Raw genomic sequence first — 22,176 nt, forward strand, 5'->3', positions numbered from 1 at the left:
ACCACAGGAATCGTACTGGTGGAGGTCCACCAAGTAAGCTGCAATTGAGCCAGCTGGAACAGAGGATCTTGGATCTGATTAAAGCTCGCCGGAGAAGATCCACCACCAATGTGGACGCTGGGCCCAGGTCAAAGAGATGGGGTAAGCCCTGCAATTTGCACTGTGGGTTGGCTAAATACTGTGTGGGCTAGCTAGGCTTTAATGGATGTTTATGATATGTTCTACAGCAGCTGCGCGTCAGGAAGAGGCAGAAGGTGATCCAGAAGGACAAGCGGAAGTACCAGCAGAAATAGCACCCGAAGGACATCCAGAAGAGAGTCCAGAATTGTTTCCTGATTTTGAGCAGGACGATCTGGATGAAGGCCAGCATGAAGATCCCCCCCCACTGATCAGATGGTCATATTGGACCTGCAGCCGGTGGAGCCCATGGATCAGGATGCAGGTCCCAGTGTGGTCCAGCAACACACACCTGTGAGAGGGATGCCCAATAGGGTCGAGGAGCAAGGCACAGGTGGGAGACGGCGAAGGAGGGTGGAAAGGATAGCTGAACCACAAGCGCAGGTAGACATGGTACAGCTCATTGGGATGAGTGGGGAGGGTATGCAACTAACCAGGTCGCTCCTGGAGACCATGGGTGAGGTGAGGGTAGAAATTGCGGGACTGCCAGGAGAAGTAGCAACACTGTCTGGAGGAATAGGACCACCACTGGTGGGGCAGCTTAGTGAGGGAATGGTGGATGCACTTGAAGCACTGTTGGGACAGCTAATGAGGAAATTGTTTGACATATGTGACAGAAATTTGCAGGTAGCTGCTGCAATAAGGGAACACACCCAGGTTGTCATTCAACAACACCAATTGGCAGCATCAACTGCTGCCACTCAAATTATCCCCAGACCACCCTCAGGGACTGTGCCGCAGGGTGATCCACAGCTTGAGAAAGAAGACGAAGATGAACCCGGGCCTTCCAGAAAGGTGTCGACTCGGTCTGTCCCTGTCCAACCCCACCAAAGAAAATCAAAAAAATATAACCTTGGGCTCACCGGGGTCCCGAGGAAGTTTGCTGCACCAACAGAAAGAGCCAAGGGCAGAGGCATCAGGGCGGGCAAGATGGGCACTACGCGCTGGTGGTCGTTGAATAAAGGGGAGGAGAGATATTTGTATCTTGCTGTTACTTGTTTTGTTAATCGAAAAGTTTGATACAATAACATTTTGTTAATTGAAAATGTTAAAGTTTGCAAGTTTAAAATTTGATATTTCTTCATTGAAAAATTAAAAGTTTAATACAAAATGTTTTATTAAAGTTAAGTACAAATGTTTAATAAACCTATTTTTTAATTTAACCAGAATCAGTGCATTATTTTGTGAATTTAACCAATGGTATACATTAGACCAACATAAACCAACACAACATTATTAAAAGTGCAAACAGGTGTAAACACTCAACATGGTGCGACACTATAATCAAACATGCCACTGTTTAGCCTTCGGGCAGAAAAACGTTCATGGATTAGCCACTCATGCAAGTCTCTAGCAATGGCTTGAGGTCTCCTTGGTCGCCCCACCCTCCTGCTCGCTGTCGTCCTGTGGCTTGAGGTGGTTCCTCCTCCTGCTGCTGGTCATCCTCCTCCTCCTCCTCCCCATCAGCCTCATCCTTCCTTCCCCTCATGATGGCCAAGTTGTGCAGCATGCAGCACACGACAGTGAACTGAGCGACGTGATGAGGAGAGTATTGCAGGTAGCCTCCAGAGTGGTCCAAGCATCGGAAACGCTGCTTTAAAATGCCAATTGTCCTCTCTATGATGCTCCATGTCGATATGTGGGATATATTGTATTGACACTCTGCCTCAATGCGGGGTTTGCGTAGGGGGGGGGCGGTCATAAGCCAGGTGGCGAGCCCATAACCTTTGTCCCCGAGCAACCAGCTCCGCCCTTCTGGCAGCTCCTGAAACATCGCAGATATAATGCTCTCACATAGGATGAAAGCATCATGGATGCTACCGGGATATTTGACATCCACTGCCATGATCCACTGCAGATCGTCGCACACCAGCTGCACGTTTAGGGAGTGGAACCCTTTCCTGTTGCGGTAAACTTCGGAATAGTGCACGGGTGCTCTCAAGATGATGTGGGTACAGTCAATAGCACCTTGTACCCTGGGGAAGCCAGCAATTCTGGAGAACCCCACATCCCTGTCTCTCATTGCCTGCGTGGTCATAGGGAGTGATGAACTGGTCCCTTTTGGCATACAATGCAGCAGTCACCTGGTGAATGCAGCAATGGGTGGCGTGCTGCGAGATCGAGCATACGCCCCCAGTTGAAGCTTGAAGTGATCCCGTAGCATAGAACGCAAGTGCCACTGTTACCTTTACTTCTACAGGTAGGGCAGTCCTCCTTCCACTTCTTGTCTGTATGTCTGCCCTGATTAGTTGGCAGATCTCAGTGATGACCTCCTTTCTGAATCGCAGCCTGCGAATGCAGTCTGCCTCACTCAGTTGCAGGTATGAGCGCCTCTCCCTATAGACTCGCTGAGGGTAAAGCCCCCCCCCCATTAATCTGTCTCCCCGATATCGGCATCGAATTATTCATCGCCTCTGCATGCCATGTATGGCCAACGCCCTTATCACATCAAATCTGCTAAAAATTGCACCCATTATTATTGTTATTATGCAGATAAATACTTAAATCACTGACACCTTTCCTCTCCGTTTTGCTCCACAAGGCTGGGTGATGCCCTAGATTGGACCACACCCTGACCTGCATATGCGTTTGTTTGTTTGTTTGTACCGTGATTCTCTTGGGTCACCTGTGACAAATGGTGAATTCTAGCTTGCTGCTGTGCCTGTGCACAAAATGTCCCGTTTCGGATGCTGACCGAACTCGAGGCAGGGGTCGAAGGAGTGCCGGCCGGACAGGATCGCAAGCTCAGCCGGACACAAGCACAACAACTCGACGCTCGGCTTCAAAAGCAGCCCGGGCTCTGGTGCTTGTGTCCGGCCGAGTCTGCAATCCTGCCTGGCTGGCGCTTCCCCGACTCGTGCCTGGAGCCCAGTCAGCAACGATTGTGTTGGGGTGGACAGTCGCAATTTGGGTGAAAAGGAACCCAGCAAAGTTATTTCAGTTCCCTCGAAAAAAATTATACATTTGTTTTTTACATTGTCTTGCTCCAAAAACTCAGAAATTACTTGCCGAGTTATTTTCAGAGCACCCTGTCAAAAAAAATCCATGCATTTGTACTTTAGTTTGTCTTGTTTTGCCTGGCCCCAATGTCCTTTTGTGCTCCGCGCTGATTTCCTATGTTTACAGTAGGTTTTTTTTTTCGTGGCTTTTTGGAAGTGTGCGCCGCACTGAAAAAAAAATCGTGGATGGCCAAAATCGCCCAACTGCACAAAAACGGCGCCCGAGCCCGTTTTCACTCATGTCTGCACCAACATTTTTTAAACCGCCGCACATGGTCGGCACTGGCGTACAAACGTTGGCGAAAGTTGGAAAAGGAAGATTTCACGCCAAAAAATATTTGGACGCCAAAAAAGGGCTTACAATCGTGGCGAAAATAGGGGCCTTAATTTCTGAACTAAGCTTCACAAAACTCACAATCTAAATTACTGTGACTGTAGAACTGGTTCAAACTATTCTTACATTAAGCCACAGAATTCCACCAGTTATAAGGTATGTAAGTATTCCCCAGCTGTTGCTGGTCGGCTGACTATATCAATATTGTACACTGACAATGTTTATGGAGAAATGCCCAGTGCATTCTGCTCTCAATCAACAAAAGGCAAAATGAATAGAGGGTAGCAAAAAATGGTGGATATAAAAAGGGAATTACATTAAAAAATTTAAACGACAGTGAATAAAATGAGAAATTGTCTTTTCTTCCTCTGGAATTCAGAATATAATTTGATTAATTATTATATTTTGGAGACCTTTATGACCTCACAGATAGATGGCAGTGTTGACTTATAAGAAATAGCAAGCAACCATTCTGTGTTCAAAGATGCATTTTGACAGTTTAACCACAATGTCAGATCAATCAGCACAGAAAATGGTGAGAACTTCCAGAAAAATCAAATTGCCAACTCACCATTTGTCAGTTGCGCATTTGATAAATTACAGGATCGTCTGACTGAAACCTACATGTAGACAGGAATAGGACAATGTTTACCAGAGTGCGAAAAATGAAAAAGAACAGAAAGTGCTGCCCAGACAATTCTAAATTATGAAGCCAAAGTATGGACAAAATCAGAATATTTAATAGTTATGTAATATTGATGCCGCTCACATTCTCCGTTTTGAATGGATTTTTTTTGTTTGCATTTTGCTTTATTTTTCCAGCTAGCACATATTCTTTTTTGAGTTGCCACAAATGATACGGTGAAATAGCAATACAATCAACTTGAAAAGTGTGAACTCAGCATGGTACTATGTAAACTCAGCCTCCCCTTATCATTCTTCCACCAAGGTTGCTTGCATTAGCTCTGCTGGCTACTTCAAAACAAATTTGAGTGCTCGGATTATCATATAAATGATATCAGTGAATAAACTGCATTTGTTAAGCTTATTTTCCTAAACTATAATGCAGAATTGATTAAGGTCTATCCTTGACAAGCAACCACTAACACAACTGTCAAATGGGATGCATTTTGTTGTTTTAAGCAGGGTGTGGATACTTAGGTGCATGTCACTCACCATGGACCCATCACGAGAATTTGCATTTCCATTTGCAGCTCCAAACAAATAGATTTCATGAAATTCCTGGATTGAAAACCCAGCCCGAATATGAATTGCAGGTGGCGTAAAAACTAAATAATATTGGAAATAATGGTTTAACATAAGTGGATCTGGCCCATAATAATTCATTACACTGGCGTCCACAGAGGGTAGGGGTTACTATTGAGCTCAACCCACATGAGAACTTGCAACTTGGCATCAATACTACCTAAAGACATCTATTTTCAGATTGCCACTAGGTTGATTTAAAAATGGAACCTTTGGTAATTTATCACCATTCCCAGGGGAAGAATGCTTATCTTTTAAAACATTTTCCAGTGAATGATGTTGGCAATGAAATTTGCACTTGTCCAAGTAAATCTTACAGCCCTTTTATATTACAGAAACACTTAGAATGCCAGCAGTCCCATAGTTGTGCCAGTTCCTGTGGTGCTAAACCCACCCCTGTAGAGTAGACAACAGACCAACTGTGTGTGTTCAAGAGTTGTTACCACAAAGTCTTGCAATTTTGTAATTCTGGCCTAGACCTTCCCCAGTATCAGGGTGAGATCTGTACTACTGGGCTGAGAAATCAGCCTATCAACAGCCAGAATCAACTTGCATTTACATGGTGCCTTTAACACATCACAGCAGCCCAAGATGTTTCACGGTTTAGCATCAGACCCGAGCGGGAATGTGTGAGGGGTTAGGGAAGGTGAGCAAAAGCACAGTCAAAACAGGCAAAAGTTTAAAGACATCTTTGAAGATGGGGAGAGATGTAGCATGACAAAGGGGTTTAGTGAAGGAGTTCAAAAGTGTGGGAGCAAGATGGCAGAAGCCTCTGCCACAGATGGTAAAGTGGAGGGTGGACCTGATGGAAGTGCTGCCACTTAACTTCGTCACCACCCACAATTTTGCTGTTAGACAAACCAAGAGAAATAAAGAAAGTGTGACGCCTCCAAAAGTGGATTATGGCTTTAACATCACTGTTGCCATTGGAGACAATGATTCAAGGTGACAGGGTCATCAGTGCAATAGAGCCGGTTCACTTCATGATAGTCACAGTCATAATTAACATGAACAATAAGTTGCCATTTCTCTCTTCAACTTTTTGGTGACTTACATACTGGAGAGAAACAAGAGGCCAGATTTTGCTGAAAAACGAATGGTGTCTGAATGACGCACGTGCAATAATGTCCTATACAGCCAACAACTCGTAGCGAGGAAGAGATACCCACAAGTTGCTAGCCAATTTGCATCACTCTACCATTAGTTTCACAAAAACGGCATCTCACGCCTAACAACCCTGTGATTTTCATGAAGTTGCTGTATTTGCACATTAATTGTCCAGTAAACTCACCACAGAAACTTAAGTCTAGTGATGAACAATGTAAGTATTCTTTTAATGACATGATCATTGTTAATGACTTGAAATCAGGCATCAGGTCAAATATGAGCATAGTAGTTGTGGCTGTTGGAGGCTAATCATCTCAGCCCCAGGACATCACTGCAGTTCCTCAGGGCAGTGCGCTAGACCCAATGGTGACCAAAAATGTAACTGGAACAGCCTCATAAATACTGTGGCTACAAAATCTGGTCAGCGGCTGGGTACTCTGTGGCAAGTGTCTCACCTCCTGGCTCCCCAAAACCTTTCCACTATCTACAAGGCACAAGTCAGGAGTGTGATGGAATACTCTCCACTTGCCTGGATGAGTGCAGCTCCTACGACACTCAAGATGCTTGGCACCATTCAGGACAAAGCAGTCTGCTTGACCAGCAGCCCATCCACTACCTTAAACATTCCCTCTCTCCACCAGCGGATCACCGTGGCTGCAGTATGTACCATATAAGAACATAAGAACATAAGAATTAGGAACAGGAGCAGGCCATCTAGCCCCTCGAGCCTGCTTCGCCATTCAATAAGATCATCGCTGATCTGGTCGTGGACTCAGCTCCACTTACCCGCCCTCTCCCCGTAACCCTTAATTCCCTTATTGGTTAAAAATCTATCTATCTTTGACTTGAAAACATTCAATGAGCTAGCTTCAACTGCTTCCTTGGGCAGAGAATTCCACAGATTCACAACCGTCTGGGAGAAGAAATTCTTTCTCAACTCGGTTTTAAATTGGCTCCTCCGTATTTTGAGGCTGTGCCCCCTAGTTCTAGTCTCCCCGACCAGTGGAAACAACCTCTCTGCCTCTATCTTGTCTATCCCTTTCATTATTTTAAATGTTTCTATAAGATCACCCCTCATCCTTCTGAACTCCAACGAGTAAAGACCCAGTCTACTCAATCTATCATCATAAGGTAACCCCCTCATTTCTGGAATCAGCCTAGTGAATCGTCTCTGTACCCCCTCCAAAGCCAGTATATCCTTCCTTAAGTAAGGTGACCAAAACTGCATGCAGTACTCCAGGTGCGGCCTTACCAATACCTTATACAGTTGCAGCAGGACCTCCCTGCTTTTGTACTCCATCCCTCTCGCAATGAAGGCCAACATTCCATTCGCCTTCCTGATTACCTGCTGCCCCTGCAAACTAACCTTTTGGGATTCATGCACAAGGACCCCCAGGTCCCTCTGCACCACAGCATGTTGTAATTTCTCCCCATTCAAATAATATTCCCTTTTACTGTTTTTTTTCCCAAGGTGGATGACCTCACACTTTCCGACATTGTATTCCATCTGGCCCAAAGTCCAAAGGCATTTAATTGTTTTGTGTGCAAAAGACTTGTGCAATTAACAGGTAAAAAGTTTGGCAATTGACAGCTTTTCATTTGAATCTCAAGCCAAGTCTATGCAAAGAATAATATGAGCATGTCAGTAGTAATTACCATAATTAATTAAGCTTTTCCACAGGACAATTATCAGCTTTCTTCTGACAGTTTGTAACTTCATTAGGAGTCACAGCTGCTGCCATCATTATACTGATTAGTCACACAAAATTATTTTGAAAAAGACAATTACCATCAGTCATCATCCATCAGCAACACTGCAGGGAGGAGGAATATGTCACATTTTCCAAGATAAAAATGATTTTGAAACCTTGTTTGCAAAATAAATATGCACAACGACTTAATAGTTTCAAAGGGAACAGGCAGAAATCATGTCCAATAGCATTTCATCCTATATGTTATAAATTAGTAGGAGATATGGAGGGCATGAGTTGTCCTATCTGAACTTGCATGTTTTTGTTTCAAATAGGCCCTGAAACTACATCAACACATTAGCATATGAATACTTAATGTGTGTTCCTCTGAACTTCCTTTCTCCATTCTATTAATGAAGGTTAAAAAAAAATCAAAATACAGCACCTGAAACAAAAACACAAAATGCTGGAAACACTCAGCAGGATAGGCAGCATGTGTAGAGAAAGTAAATCAGTTAGTATTCCAGGCATAATCCTTCGTCAGTGTGTCTCCAGTATTTTCTGTTTTTGAAGGTATTATCCATTCAAAATAAATGGCTTAATGCCTCCGCTAACAGAAGATATAGAAGAATTTCAGACAAGTGCGTTAAGCTTTCATCCGTTCAGTTTTTTAATGGTGTAATCTCAAGGCCATAGGGTCTTCTACCCATGTTTCCTTTCATTCCTATTGTATCAGAATCATCCATATCACCAACAAACACAAATGTAATGATGTTGTTATACCACAGGTAGAGTACCGCCTCCTAAGTGGAGAAAGTGTATTCGGGAGGGCACTGAGCGCCTAGAGTCTCATCGCCGAGTGCATGCAGAAAACAAGCGCAGGCAGCGGAAAGAATGTGCGGCAAACCTGTCCCACCCTCCCTTATCCTCAATGACTGTCTGTCGCACATGTGGCAGGGACTGTGACTCTCATATTGGACTGTTCAGCCACCTAAGGACTTATGTTAAGAGTGGAAGCAAGTCTTCCTCAATTCCGAGGGACTGCCTATGATGATGATGAGGATATGGAAACAAAACATATGCTCAAGATTTGTGCTCATGGAGTCGAGAGTAATGCAGAGTAGAAGATTTGAAGAGTTCCAGCCAAGCAAGGAAGAAGTATTTTCCTGCGATGTTGCACACAAATTGGTATTCAAATGCAGGTTACATTATAAATGCAGCAAAGGGGCAATGGGACTGTTGCCTCTTTAGCAGCATTTAAAACATTTCACTGTGCACCCAATGGAGTTATACTATGTCATGCAACACTCAAGTTGGATATGCTTGGAACAACTCTAGATTGTGAAATCCCCCGCCCCTCCCCCCCAAAGATCTTCCAACATGTGTTGCATTGATGGAAGTGACTGATGTACAAGTTCATGCTGATGCACCATCCTCCATTTGGAAGCTGACATAAGAACATAAAAAGTAGGAGCAGGGACATAAGAACAGAACATACATAAGAATTAGGAGCAGGAGTAGGCCACTCGGCCCCTCGAGCCTACTCTGTCATTCAATGAGATCATGGCTGATCTTCTACCTCAACTCCATTTTCCTGCACTATCCCCATATCCCTTGATTCCCTTAATATCCAAAAATCTATCGATCTCTGTCTTGAATATACTCAAAGACTGAACCTCCATAGCCCTCTGGTGGAGAGAATTCCACATATTCACCACCCTCTGATTGAAGAAGTTTCTCCTAATCTCAGTTCTAAATGGCCGACCCCTTATTCAGAGACTGTGACCTCTGGTTCTAGACTCCCCAGCCAGAGGAAACATCCTCCCTGCATTTACCCTGTCAAGCCCTGTATGAATTTTGTATGTTTCAATGAGATCACCTCTCATTCTGACCTCAACATTGATATCATATCATCTAACACTTTTTTGGGGATAATTAGTTTGCTGGTCATTCAACCCATTTATTCCCTCTTCACAAATGGTGCAGTTATCGTTACTTCCCCTCCCCTTTATCTCTCTATTTTTCCAACCTTACTAAAATAATTGCTCATTTCAGTTTTCAGTCTAATAAAGGGTATAAACCTGAGGTTCTAACTTGTCTTTTTCCTCCACAGATGATAACTGACCTGTTGTGTATTTACAGAATTCTTCTGCATTTATTGCAATTGGCACAAAGGCAGATGCAAAAGTAGATGCTTAAAAAAATGGAAAAAGTCACAAAAATGAAGTTCTGAAGGATTCTGAAAATGGTACATACTTGACAGCTGGACTCTTTAAATTACATTCCACGTTTTCTCAAGAACCTAGCAACCCTGAGTGCCCCTTTTATACTGATGAGGAATGAACTGGCATTAATGAGGTGGGAAGATGTGTAATGTGACATCTACATTACCAGATTTTCACTGTCTCATGTGATGAATGCTGCCCCTGTAAGCAGGAAATCATGGAGGAAAATGGGACAGATGCAACAGTACGTGGAGATCCAGCAGAACCAAACGCTGCTCATTTTCTGCTCTTCGCTGTCCAACTTACACTGGTACAATTTGTGACAGGGAGTGGACAATCCTGGCTTTGAATTTATGTTCCCACGAAATTACATATATCACAAGTTGCTCACAATAACAGATCTTGGTGTTCTGATTTAGGATTCATCCACCAGTGAGGTAACAGTGCTAATAACAACCCTTTCCAAATTTACAGCTCCATAAAACTCAATCAGAATAAACAGTTGAACAAGAAAATAGGAATCGCTTGGGCTTTGAGGGCTGGAATGCCCAGGATGTGGGGTCCTTAAGTAAGTAAGTCTGCCCTATTCCTTTGTAGATATTTTTCTGATGCCCTGGTGTATCAGCAGTTCTGGGGTAGATGTGAAATGAAGGCTTTGAATTGGATTGAGCCTGCTCCAACTGGCACAAGTAACAATTTAATGTCTGAGCAATTAATTTTGATGATGGCCTAAAGATTACAATAGCAGCTGCAGATCTCTTGCCAAAGCAACTGGAGATGCTGAGCTTTAAAGAAAACATCTCCCTTGTGACTTTTACCAACTGGAGCATTTAATCATTACCATAACTTGCACCGAGGTGAACAATGATCCACAAACAAAAGATCAGCCTGGGCTAGACTTTCCACTTCACATCGCCCATATATCGTCCCTATATCGCCTAAAATGGCCTTTCATCGCCCATTTTGACAAAAAAGTGGAAATTCAGGTTGGAGCATCGCCGAAAAATTATCCCCCCTGACTTTCGGCTCACATCGCCGAGCTGATCGCTGAGGTGATCGCCCACACATCGCCCAGCCCAACTTTCGGCACATCGCCGGCACATCGCCGGGCTGATAGCTCGCCGAGAACATCGCTGGAGAATAGTTGCTTTTTCTTGACCTTCCTCACAGAACTCGGCACTACGAACGCCATTTTGAACGTCGGAGGAAGGGAGAAGGCTGCTAAAACAAGGGGCTTTTAACATTCTTTTACTGATCGATCCACTCACATTTATACTTATATTTAAATGTACAACAGTTGCATTAATGTTTTAACTTAACTTTACTTACGTTATTAAAAGAGAATACACAACAATTGTAAGATTCAACAAAACTTTATTATTAACAATTTCAATGTTAAACACCACCCCCTCCCCACCCACACAGCCCCCACCACCCCCTCGCACCAAACCCCCCCCCCCCCCCCCGCCACCCCCCAATAGCAACAGTAACAAGAAGAACAAGAAAAACAATATAAACATGAACAACAATAACACCCCCTTCCCTACCTGCGGCCACGTTTCCCTCCAGATCCTGGACCCCCCTGTGTCCTAGCTCCACCCACCCGTTTTGCTCCCCCGGTACGAGATGACGCGGGCATGCAGCAGGCAACGGCAAGACTTCCTGACATGGTGGGGATGATGGTGGCACGATCGGCTGTTGGGGGGTTGTTGGAGGGGAAGACACAGCACGGGCAGGGACATTGTCTTCCAAGTCAGAAGGAAGTGCTCCCTCCTGACTTGCTTGTGTGCTGGGGGCTGTGCTTTGATCGATCACGGCATCTTGGGGTGCAGCGCCGAGCTCAGCCATCAACGCATACTGCAAGGCATTGGTGGTGGCGGTCTGTGCACGCAACTCCTCCAGCGTCTGCTGCATTGCCTCCGCTTGGGCAGCAGACACCCGGGAAATTCCCGCACGAACTGCTGGAGATGCTCGTGATTTATCGCGACCATCTCCTTGCACAGGGAGATCAAGCCCTCTATCCGATCGTCCACTGCAGGCGAGTGCTGAGCTCGCTGACCCGACCTCCGTGGGATCGGCGTGCGCACTACAATGCGCCTTGGCATTGCCGGCTGCACGCCGCTTGGTCCCGGTGCCTCTTCAGTCACAATAGCAACTTCTACGGTAGCCGCAGGTTCACCCTCTCTGTGGCTTCCTCCATTTCTTCCTCCTCCTCCGGCTCGGTTGTATCCTCCTCCTCCTCCTGTGCGGCCTCCACTTGCGTCTCTGGTTGACCTTCAAAGCACAATTGAGTCTATTGAGCTTATTAGAACAGAAGGGTGCACTTTACCGACAAGACTTTACATATTTATGTATCATGTGGATTTAACTGCCCCAGAAAACCTGCCGCGGCTGCATCAGTCGCAGATGGATACAGGGGTTTATAGGGAGCGCACAGAGAAGGGGACAGTTGGCCAGATGACCTTCCCCTGTTCTTATTGCTTATGTTCTTATGTTGTCAACCTGAGAGTAGCATCCATGACATGACATTACATCATCTTTACATTGCATTTTAATTAAATGATGTTACATTACTTTAAAACTGTTTAAGACGGGAAATGGTGTTAGGGAAATTGATGAGATTGAAGGCCGATAAATCCCTGGGGCCTAATAGTCTGCATCCAAAAGTACTTAAGGAAGTGGCCCTAGGAATAGTGGATGCATTGGTGATCATTTTCCAACAGTCTATCGACTCTGGATCGGTTCCTATGGACTAGAAGGTAGCTAATGTAACACTACTTTTTAAGAAAGGAGGTAGAGAGAAAACAGGTAATTATAGACTGGTTGGCCTGACAGCAGTAGTGAGGGAAATGTTGGAATCAATTATTAAAGATGAAATAGCAGCACATTTGGAAAGCAGTGACGGGATTGACCCAAGTCAGCATGGATTTATGAAAGGGAAATCCTGCATGACAAATCTTCGAGAATATTTTGAGGATGTAACTAGTAAAGGTCAACCAGTGGATGTATTTGGACTTTCAATAGGCTTTTGACAAGGTCCCACACAAGAGATTGGTATGCAAAATTAAAGCACGTGGTATTGGGGGTAATGTACTGACGTGGATAGAGAACTGGTTGGCAGACAGGAAGCAGAGAGTCGGGATATATGGGTCCCTTTTCAGAATGGCAGGCAGTGACTAGTCGGGTACCGAAGGGCTCAGTGCTGGGACCCCAGCTATTTACAATATACATCAATGATTTGGATGAGGGAATTTGAGTGTAATATCTCCAAGTTTGCAGATGACACTAAGTTGGGTGGCAGTGTGAGCTGTGAGGAGGATGTTAAAAGGCTGTAGGGTGATTGGACAGGTTAGGTGAGTGGGCAAACACATGGCGGATGCAGTATAATGTGGATAAATGTGAGGTTATCCACTTTGGTGGCAAAAACACAAAGGCAGAATATTATCTGAATGGCGGCAGATTTGGAAAAGGTGAGATACAGCGAGACCTGAGCGTCATGCTACATCCGTCATTGTAAGTTGGCATGCAGGTTCAGCAGGCGGTGAAGAAGGCAAATGGTATGTTGGCCTTCATAGCTAGGGGATTTGAGTATAGGAGCAGGGAGGTCTTACTGCAGTTGTACAGGGCCTTAGTGAGGCCTCACCTGGAATATTGTGTTCAGTTTTGGTCTCCTAATCTGAGGAAGGACGTTCTTGCTATTGAGGGAGTGCAGCGAAGGTTCACCAGACTGATTCCCGGGATGGCAGGACTGACATATGAGGAGAGACTGGATCGACTGGGCCTGTATTCACTGGAGTTTAGAAGGATGAGCGGGGATCTCATAGAAACATATAAAATTCTGACGGGACTGGACAGGTTAGATGCAGGAAGAATGTTCCCGATGTTGAGGAAGTCCAAGGATAAGAGATAAGCCATTTAGGACTCAGAGAGTTGTTAACCTGTAGAATTTCCTACCTCAGAGAGTTGTTGATGCTAGTTCATTGGATGTATTCAAGAGGGAGTTAGATATGGCCCTTATGGCTAAAGGGATCAAGGGGTAAGGAGAGAAAGCAGGAAAGGGGTACTGAGATGAATGATCAGCCATGATCTTATTGAATGGTGGTGCAGGCTCGAAGGGCTGAATGGCCTACTCCTGCACCTATTTTCTATGTTTCTATGTTTCCTACTGGACAGTGGGGGGGGGGGGGGGGTGGTGGAGGGCTCTTAATGGACTTGTGGGAGAGTAAATACATGATTTAGAAAGGTCATATCAAGAATGGGTAACAATACCATTATGCGTATGATGAAATAAATATAGTGAGAGATGAAGTATTAAGGGGTTTAGCAGCTTTGAAAGTAGATAAGTCCCCAGGCCCAGATGAAATGCATCCCAGGCTGTTGAGCGAAGTAAAAGAGGAAATAGCAGAGGCCTTGACCATCATTTTCCAGTCCTCTTTGGATTTGGGCATGGTGCCGGAGGATTGGAGGATTGCTAATGTACTACCCTTGTTTAGGAAGGGAGAAAGGGATAGGCCAAGTAATTACAGGCCTGGCAGCCTAACCTCAGTGGTGGGAAAATTATTGGAAAAAATCCTGAAAAACAGGATAAATCTACATTTGGAAAGGCAAGGATTAATTAGGGACAGTCAGCACGGATTTGTTAAGGGAAAATCGTGTTTGACTAACCTGATTGAATTTTTTGAGGAGGTAACCAGGAGGGTCAATGAGGGTAGTGCGTACGATGTAGTGTATATGGACTTTAGCAAAGCTTTTGTTAAGGTCCTACATGGTAGACTGGTCACGAAGGTTAAAGCCCATGGGATCCAGGGCAAAGTGGTAAGTTGGATCCAAAATTAGCTTAGAGGTAGGAAGCAAAGGGTAATGGTTGATGGATGTTTTTGTGACTGGAAGGATGTTTCCAGTGGGGTTCTGCAGGGCTCAGTCCTGGGTCCCTTGCTTTTTGTGGTATATATCAACAATTTAAATTTGAATATAGGGAGTATGATTAAGACGTTTGCAGACGACACTAAAATTGACTGTGTGGTTGATAATGAAGAGGAAAGTCATGGGCTGCAGGAGGATATCAATCTCCTGGTCAGGTGGGCAGAGCAGTGGCAAATGGAATTTAATTCAATGAAGTGTGAGGTAATGCACTTTGGGAGGGCTAATAAATAAAGGGTATACACATTAAGCGGTAGGCCACTTAATAGTGTAGATGAACAAAGGGACCTTGGAATGCTTGTCCACAGATCCCTGAAAGTTGCAGGCCAGGTGGTTAAGAAGGCATACGGAATGCTTGCCTTTATTGGCCAAGGCATAGCATATAAGAGCAGGGGGGTTATGCTTAAATTATATAATACTTTGGTTAGGCCACAGCTGGAGTATTGCGTGCAGTTCTGGTCGCTGTATTATAGGAAGGATGTGATTGTACTAGAGAGGGTGCAAAGGAGATTTACTACGATGCTGCCTAGAATGGAGAATCTTAGTTATGAGGACAGATTGGATAGGCTGGGTTTGTTCTCATTGGAATAGAGGGGGTTGAGAGGAGACCTCATTGAGGTGTACAAAATATTGAGGGGCCTGGACATAGTGGAGAGTAAGGGCCTATTTCCATTGGTGGAAGGATCTATTATGAGGGGGCATAGTTTTCCAGTGGTTGGTGGAAGGTTTAGAGGGGATTTGAGGGGGTGGGGGGGGCTTCTTTACACAGAGGGTTGTGGGGATCTGGAACTCACTGCCTGGAAGAGTGGTGGATGCAGAAACCCTCACCACATTTAAGAGATGGTTGGATGGGCACTTAAAGTGCCGTAACCTGCAGGGTTACAAATCTAGAGCTGGTAATTGGGATTAGACTGGATAACCTCTTGTTGGCCGGTGCAGATATAATGGTAAGTATGGCAGGAATATCTCCTGGAATAGTTTCAATCGCCTGGATGGGTCGGAGAGGAATTTTCCCAAATTTTTTCCCCTAAATTTGCTTGGGTTTTTATCTGGTTTTTGCCTCTCCCAGGAGATCACATGGCTCCAGTTGGGGAGGAGTGTAGAATGTTTCAGTGTAAGGGGTGTCGCAGTTGTGTGGAGTGGACTGGTTGGGCTGGATGCTCTTTACCTTTCTGCCACTGTTCATTGTTCATAGGTTTATATGTAACCTTCAGGGCTGTTGACCGAAGGCCGTGCATCACTTTGTCCGCCGGCGCTGACACGATGGGCCGAAATGGCCACCTTCTGCGCTGTAAATTTCTATTTTCTATGTTCTATGATGAATAATTACTGGCTGCTGACATCAGTCCCCATATGAGTGACTGTTGTATGCCATGTGGCTGTATGAGATGTCATTCTGTCACCAGGTTGCTGAGATGTCCCCCTCTCTCTATCTCCCACTGCCAGCTGCTCTGCGACTCCTAATACTTGCAGGGCAACCTTCTCTGCTGCAGTTAAGGTGGCCAATGATGGAGGGCCGCCTCCGGTTCTCTCCCCCTCCTTCTTATTGTGGGTTCTCTTCTCCTGCAAGGAGGGAAAGAAGAGAAGTGTGAGTGAGAGTCATGGAATGAGTGTGAGGAATGTATGGGTTATATCTTTAGATGATGACTACGATGGAGTGGACTGGCAATGCCAAGTGACCTCCTTGTGTGCTGTTAGTTGGTATGATTAGATTAGGATGAAGGTGAGTGTGAGAGGTGGTTAGTAAGATGGGGATGTGATAATGTAGATAGAGAGAGAGGAATGGGTGGACGTGCAAGGTATATTGGTGTGAGTAATTATGTGCAGGAGCAGACGGGGGAAGGCAGAGTGATGGGGATGTGATGCAAGGCACAGCAGGATGAAGTTGAATGTGACTTTGCACTCACCTTTCCTGATCTCATGAGAACATGGAAACATTTCTGGCACTGCACCCAGGTCTTCCTGACCACATCCCTGCTGTTCACCTCCTCTACAATTTCCAACCAGGTTCTTTTTGTCTGCTGGGGAGGTCTCTTCTGCCCATCCAAAGGGAAGAGGAGTTCCGTGCCTGCTGTCACTCCCTCCACGATCGTTTGGAGGGAGTCATCTGAGAACCTGGGTGCAGCCCTCTGCCTCTGTAGTCATGTTTCCAAGTCTTTGCAACACTTCAATACTGTTCCTGCACACTCCTAGATGAACCTTCAAATGCAATGTGGCCATGGCTCCTATAAATATCCGGCTGAAAACGTGTCATCGATGATATCATCAGACCTGCACCATTTACTCGGGTCGGGTTACGAGCAGGGCTGCCTTAATAGGCACTATTAAGGGAGGGTCGATCTCAGGAGTGGAATGAAATAAGGAACAGGGTCACGACCCGTCACGGTGACCGCCTGCACCCAACCCACCCAGGTACAGAGAATTCATAGTGATGGTACCCATTTAACCCATTGTGTCTGCAAACAATAAGTAGAATCCCATCTGCTGGATTAAATTGTTTCATCGAATCTGGCTAGTGTATAAACTTTTGTAGGAAAACTTGGCTTATGGGTGGAAAACCAAATTTTTATGTGGTATGCTAACATGGATAAAAGAACTCTTTGGCAGTCAAAGTAACACTGAAAGCTTAATAAGAATGATTTTGTTGTTGATGGACAATGGTTCAGTTTCCATCGGCAGCAATTACCTATAAAGCAGCAATTAAATCAAAATGTGTTTTCTCATTTTCCCAACACATCAATATATTTCAAAACTCAAAGTAAAATAAGTTAACACAATATTTAGGGTTTTTTTGCACGCAGTGTTGTCCTTGCTGTAACACATCAGGTGTAATAATCATCATCATCATCATTATAAGCAGTTCCTTGAAATCGAGGAAGACTTGCTTCCTTCCACTCTCAAAGTGAGTTCTCAGGTGACTGTACAGTCCAAAACGGGAATTACAGTCTCTGTTACAGGTGGGACAGACAGTCGTTGAAGGAAAGGGTAGGTGGGGAGCCTGGTTTGCCGCCTGTTCCTTCCGCTGCCTGCGCTTGTTTTCTGCATGCTCTCGGCAACGAGACTCAAGGTGCTCAGCACCCTCTCGGATGCTCTTCCTCCACTTAGGGCCATCTTTGGTCAGGAATTCGCAGGTGTCGATGAGGTGTTGCACTTTATCTAGCATGCTTTGAGGATGTCCTTGAAACGTTTCCTCTGCCCACCTGGAGATCGCTTGTCATGTAGGAGTTCCGAGTAGAGCGCTTGCTTTGGGAGTCTTGTGTCGGGCAAGCGGACAATGTGGCCCACCTAACGGAGCTGGTCGAGTATGGTCAGTGCTTCGATGCTGGGGATGTTGGCCTGATTGAGAACACTGACGTTGGTGCATCTATCCTCCCAGGGGATTTGCAGGATCTTGCGGAGACAGCATTGGTGGTATTTCTCCAGTGATTTGAGGTGCCTGCTGTATATGGTCCATGTCTCTGAGCCATACAGGAGGGTGGGTATCACTACAGCCCTGTAGATCATAAGCTTGGTGCCAAATTTGAGGGCCTGGTCTTCGAACACTCTCTTCCTCAGGCGATTGAAGGCTGTGCAGGCACACTGGAGGCGGTGTTGGACCTCTTCATTGATGTCTGCCCTTGCTGATAGTAGGCTCCTGAGGTATGGAAAGTGGTCCACGTTGTCCAAGGCCGTGCTGTTGGGTTTGATGATCGGGGGGGTAGTGCTATGTGGCAGGTTCAGGTTGGTGGAGGACCTTTGTCTTACGGATGTTTAATGTAAGGCCCATGCTTTCATATGCCTCGGTGAAGATGTTGATGATGGCTTGGAGTTCAGCCTCTGAATGTGTGCAGGCGCAAGCGCCGTCCGCGTACTGTAGCTCGATGACAGAGGATGGGACAATCTTGAATCTAGCCTGTAGGTGACAAAGGTTGAACAGCTTCCCACTGGTTCCGTAGTTTCGTTCCACTCCAGCGGGGAGCTTGTTGCGCATGAGATGGAGCATTGCAGCGAGGAAGATCGAGAAGAGGATTGGCTTCGATGATGCAGCCTGCTTAAGAATAGATGGTGGGTGGAGAAAGCACAGGAGATTCAGCAGCAGGCCGACAGCCATGATGTGCGAGGATACTTCACTGCAGTCAAGTCCTATGGCTCAAGCACCCAAGCTCCCACCGCACTGCTGGCCAAGAATGGGGAGACACTCATCAAGGACACCAAGGCAGTCAATGCCCGCTGGAAGGAGCACTTCGAAGATCTCCTTAATCGAGACTCTGCCTTTGACACATTTGACTCCATCCTGCAGCATGCTACCCACCACCACCTCAGCAAAACCCCAGCCTGGCACGAGGTAGACAAGGCCATCCATCAGCTCAAGAACAACAAGTCATCAGGAGCAGATGGAATCCCCACTGAGGCACTAAAGTATGGCAGAGAGGCACTATTGGTGCGAATGCATGACCTCATCTCTCTCATCTGGAAGGAGGAGTGCATGCCTGGAGATGTCAGAGATGCCATAATTGTGACCATCTTTAAAAAAGGGGACAAGTCCGACTGCGGCAACTACAGAGGAATCTCCCTGTTGTCAGCCACTGGGAATGTTATTGTTAGAATCCTCCTCAACCGTCTTCTCCCTGTGGCTGAAGAGCTCCTCCCAGAGTCACAGTGCGGATTCCGTCCACTACGGGGTACAATGGACATGATCTTCGAGGCGCGACAACTGCAAGAGAAATGCAGGGATCAATTGGTGCAATCAACAATTATCTTTACATACTAACAGATCCATCAGGGGAAGGCTGATTGATATATGCATCACAGTGACCTTCAAGTAAATCAATTTGGAACCAAAAATTAACATTTAGATAAGCCAATATTATTCTACTTAATTAACTAATTTGTTTAGATAATTTGGTACAGTTTAAAATGTCTGTAATGTTACTGAGAAAGGATAGCAGCAATGGTACAAATCTTGATATAATCCATAAAACTGTTTGGGGCAACACAGTTTTCCTTTTCAGTGTTTATCTTGATGGTCACAGATTTTAAATGACTTCAATTAGTTGGTCAAGTAATTTACCAATTGTCCCTACAGGGAGACTTAAAAATATAGCTGCTTAATATTACCCCAATATTTTGGGATTTTTAAAAAATTGTTTCAGTCAGAAATTAATTAAACATTAAGGGCAAAATTATTTCCTTAAACGTTTCAATCTATATAAGTGAATTGATCAAACTGCCTGATCACAGGCAAATTGTGAAAGGTCTTTCAAAAATTGTGATGAATCATTTGTTACCAAACAGTATCATTAGTGAGGCAAAATATATTTTAAATTTCTTGAGCAGATCAATAGAGAGAAGCACTTTAAAGTAATGGCACCACTAATTTGAATGATTTTCAATACTTCAAGTGAAATGGCAACAAAGTAGACAGCTTATCTTGATTAGAACAAACCTGGAACAAAGTTAGTACTATTGTCCTTGAGTAAAAATGACTAAAATAATAGCAATAAATTTGCTCATTTGTAGGGTCAGATACTAACATATGATAGTCTAACGTTTTTGCCATTTATTCTTCCTTTATAGGGTTTGGATAATATTCACCACATTTCTGCATTTTGCCACTTTGTTAAGGACAAAATACTATGGTACTTGCTTTCTATAAGGCGGTCTATGATTGTATGATATATTTTTCATGTAATGTAAATGGGGATTGTTTGCGGTCCTGCAGGCTGCAGGCCACTCGCGGGGCAGTAATTAAAAGGAAGGTGCGGAAGGGAGAAAAAATGTCCAACTTTCCAATCACGGCCTCCTTGTCGGTCGATTGCGGGGTCCGTACCGCAATCTTGCATACTCGCTTCTTAATCAGAAGGTTGTGGGTTCAAGTCCCACTCCAGGGACTTGAGCACATAAATCTAGGCTGGCACTCCAGTGCTGAGGGAGTGCTGCACTGTAGGAGGTGCTGTCTTTCAGATGAGACGCTACACCGAGGCCCTGTTTGCTCTCTCAGCTGGATGTAAAAGATCCCATGGCACTATTTTGAAGTAGAGCAGGGCAGTTATCCCCGGTGCCCCGACCAATATTTATCTCTCAATCAACATAAGGAAACAATGGGCCAAAGTTTCGGCATCTGTTGAATACGGCACACCTCCGAGACTTACGTGACCTGCCTGGGCTCGAAGATGCGCCGGAATAAATTACTGCAATTCTCCGGTCCTCCTGGACCGTGGCGTGGCGTTGCTTGGCGCGGCGCAGCGTTGTCTTCCTGGGGCGGAGCAAGCCTATAGTACTCTGCAGGTGGGCGGGGCTAAGCCCTGTGTGTCTAAATGCAGCCGGCATCGTTGCGCATGCGCATTGCAACGTGCGCGCATGCGCAATGGAACCTCGACCTTGGCAATCGGCCATTTAAAGCGAGAATGTGGCATGCATTTAAAGCTGGCTGGGATTTTTGGTTGCAGGTAGGAAAAGGATTGAACATTATTTTATTGATTCTTGTGCAGAGGAGTGCTGAAAAGGTGCTGCATAGTGCAAGCAAGGACATTTAAAGGGAAAACGTGGCAGACACTCATTTAAAGCTAGCTGGGACTTTTGGTTGCAGGTAGGAAAAGGATTGAACATTATTTTATTGCTTCTTGTGCAAAGGTGCCACATAGGTGCAAGCAAGGACATTTAAAGGGAAAACGTGGCACTCTGTTACAGCGAGCTGTGTGATTTATGGGTGCAGGAAGGGAAGGAGTGGAAAGTCTTAAGTGATTCTTGGAGTGCAAAGGGGTGCTGCACACGTGCATGCAAGAAAAGGACTGTTTTTAATAATCACTGAGTGGAAATCCAGTACCTGTACAGCAATGCAAGAACGTGCAGCGAGAACGAAGAACTTCGTGCATGACGAAGTCGAGACATTAGTTAATGTCATTGAGGGTAGATGGCAGGAGCTGGACACCAGCAACAGAGGCCGCACAAAGGTGGCACCCAAAGAAATCAAGAAACGCTGGGACCTGCTTGCAGACAAATACTGTGCAGTGGTGAATACCAGGAGATCTGGAGCCTAGTGTAAAAAGAAATGGCAGGTCCTTGGTCAAGTCGTTAGTGTAAGTAATATCTTCATTTTCTCAATGGAATTGCAATTCTAAATGTGACCAGCTGTATATTCCCCACCCGGCAGAAAGGCACCCTCTCTTAAAAGTTATATTTTCATCATTGCAGAAGAAATTGGCTCACAACAAAAGGGAAAGAACACGAACAGGAGAAGGCCCGCCAAATCTGCACCCACTGACACCCTTGGAACAGAGGGTCGCTGTCATGATGAGTCGTGCCTGGAGAAAGGCAATCAGTGATGCACAAGCTGGGCCCACACACTTGGGAGAGGGTAAGTCCTGAAAATGCATCGTGACCCTTTAAATCAACCTGCTGCCTCGCCTGCTATGTGCGAGACTATCCATGTCACCCATCCTGCCCACTCCTGTGCTGCTAACCATTTGACTGTTCGG

The sequence above is a fragment of the Pristiophorus japonicus genome, chromosome 12 (genome assembly GCF_044704955.1).
Source record: "Pristiophorus japonicus isolate sPriJap1 chromosome 12, sPriJap1.hap1, whole genome shotgun sequence".
NCBI lineage: Eukaryota > Metazoa > Chordata > Chondrichthyes > Pristiophoridae > Pristiophorus > Pristiophorus japonicus.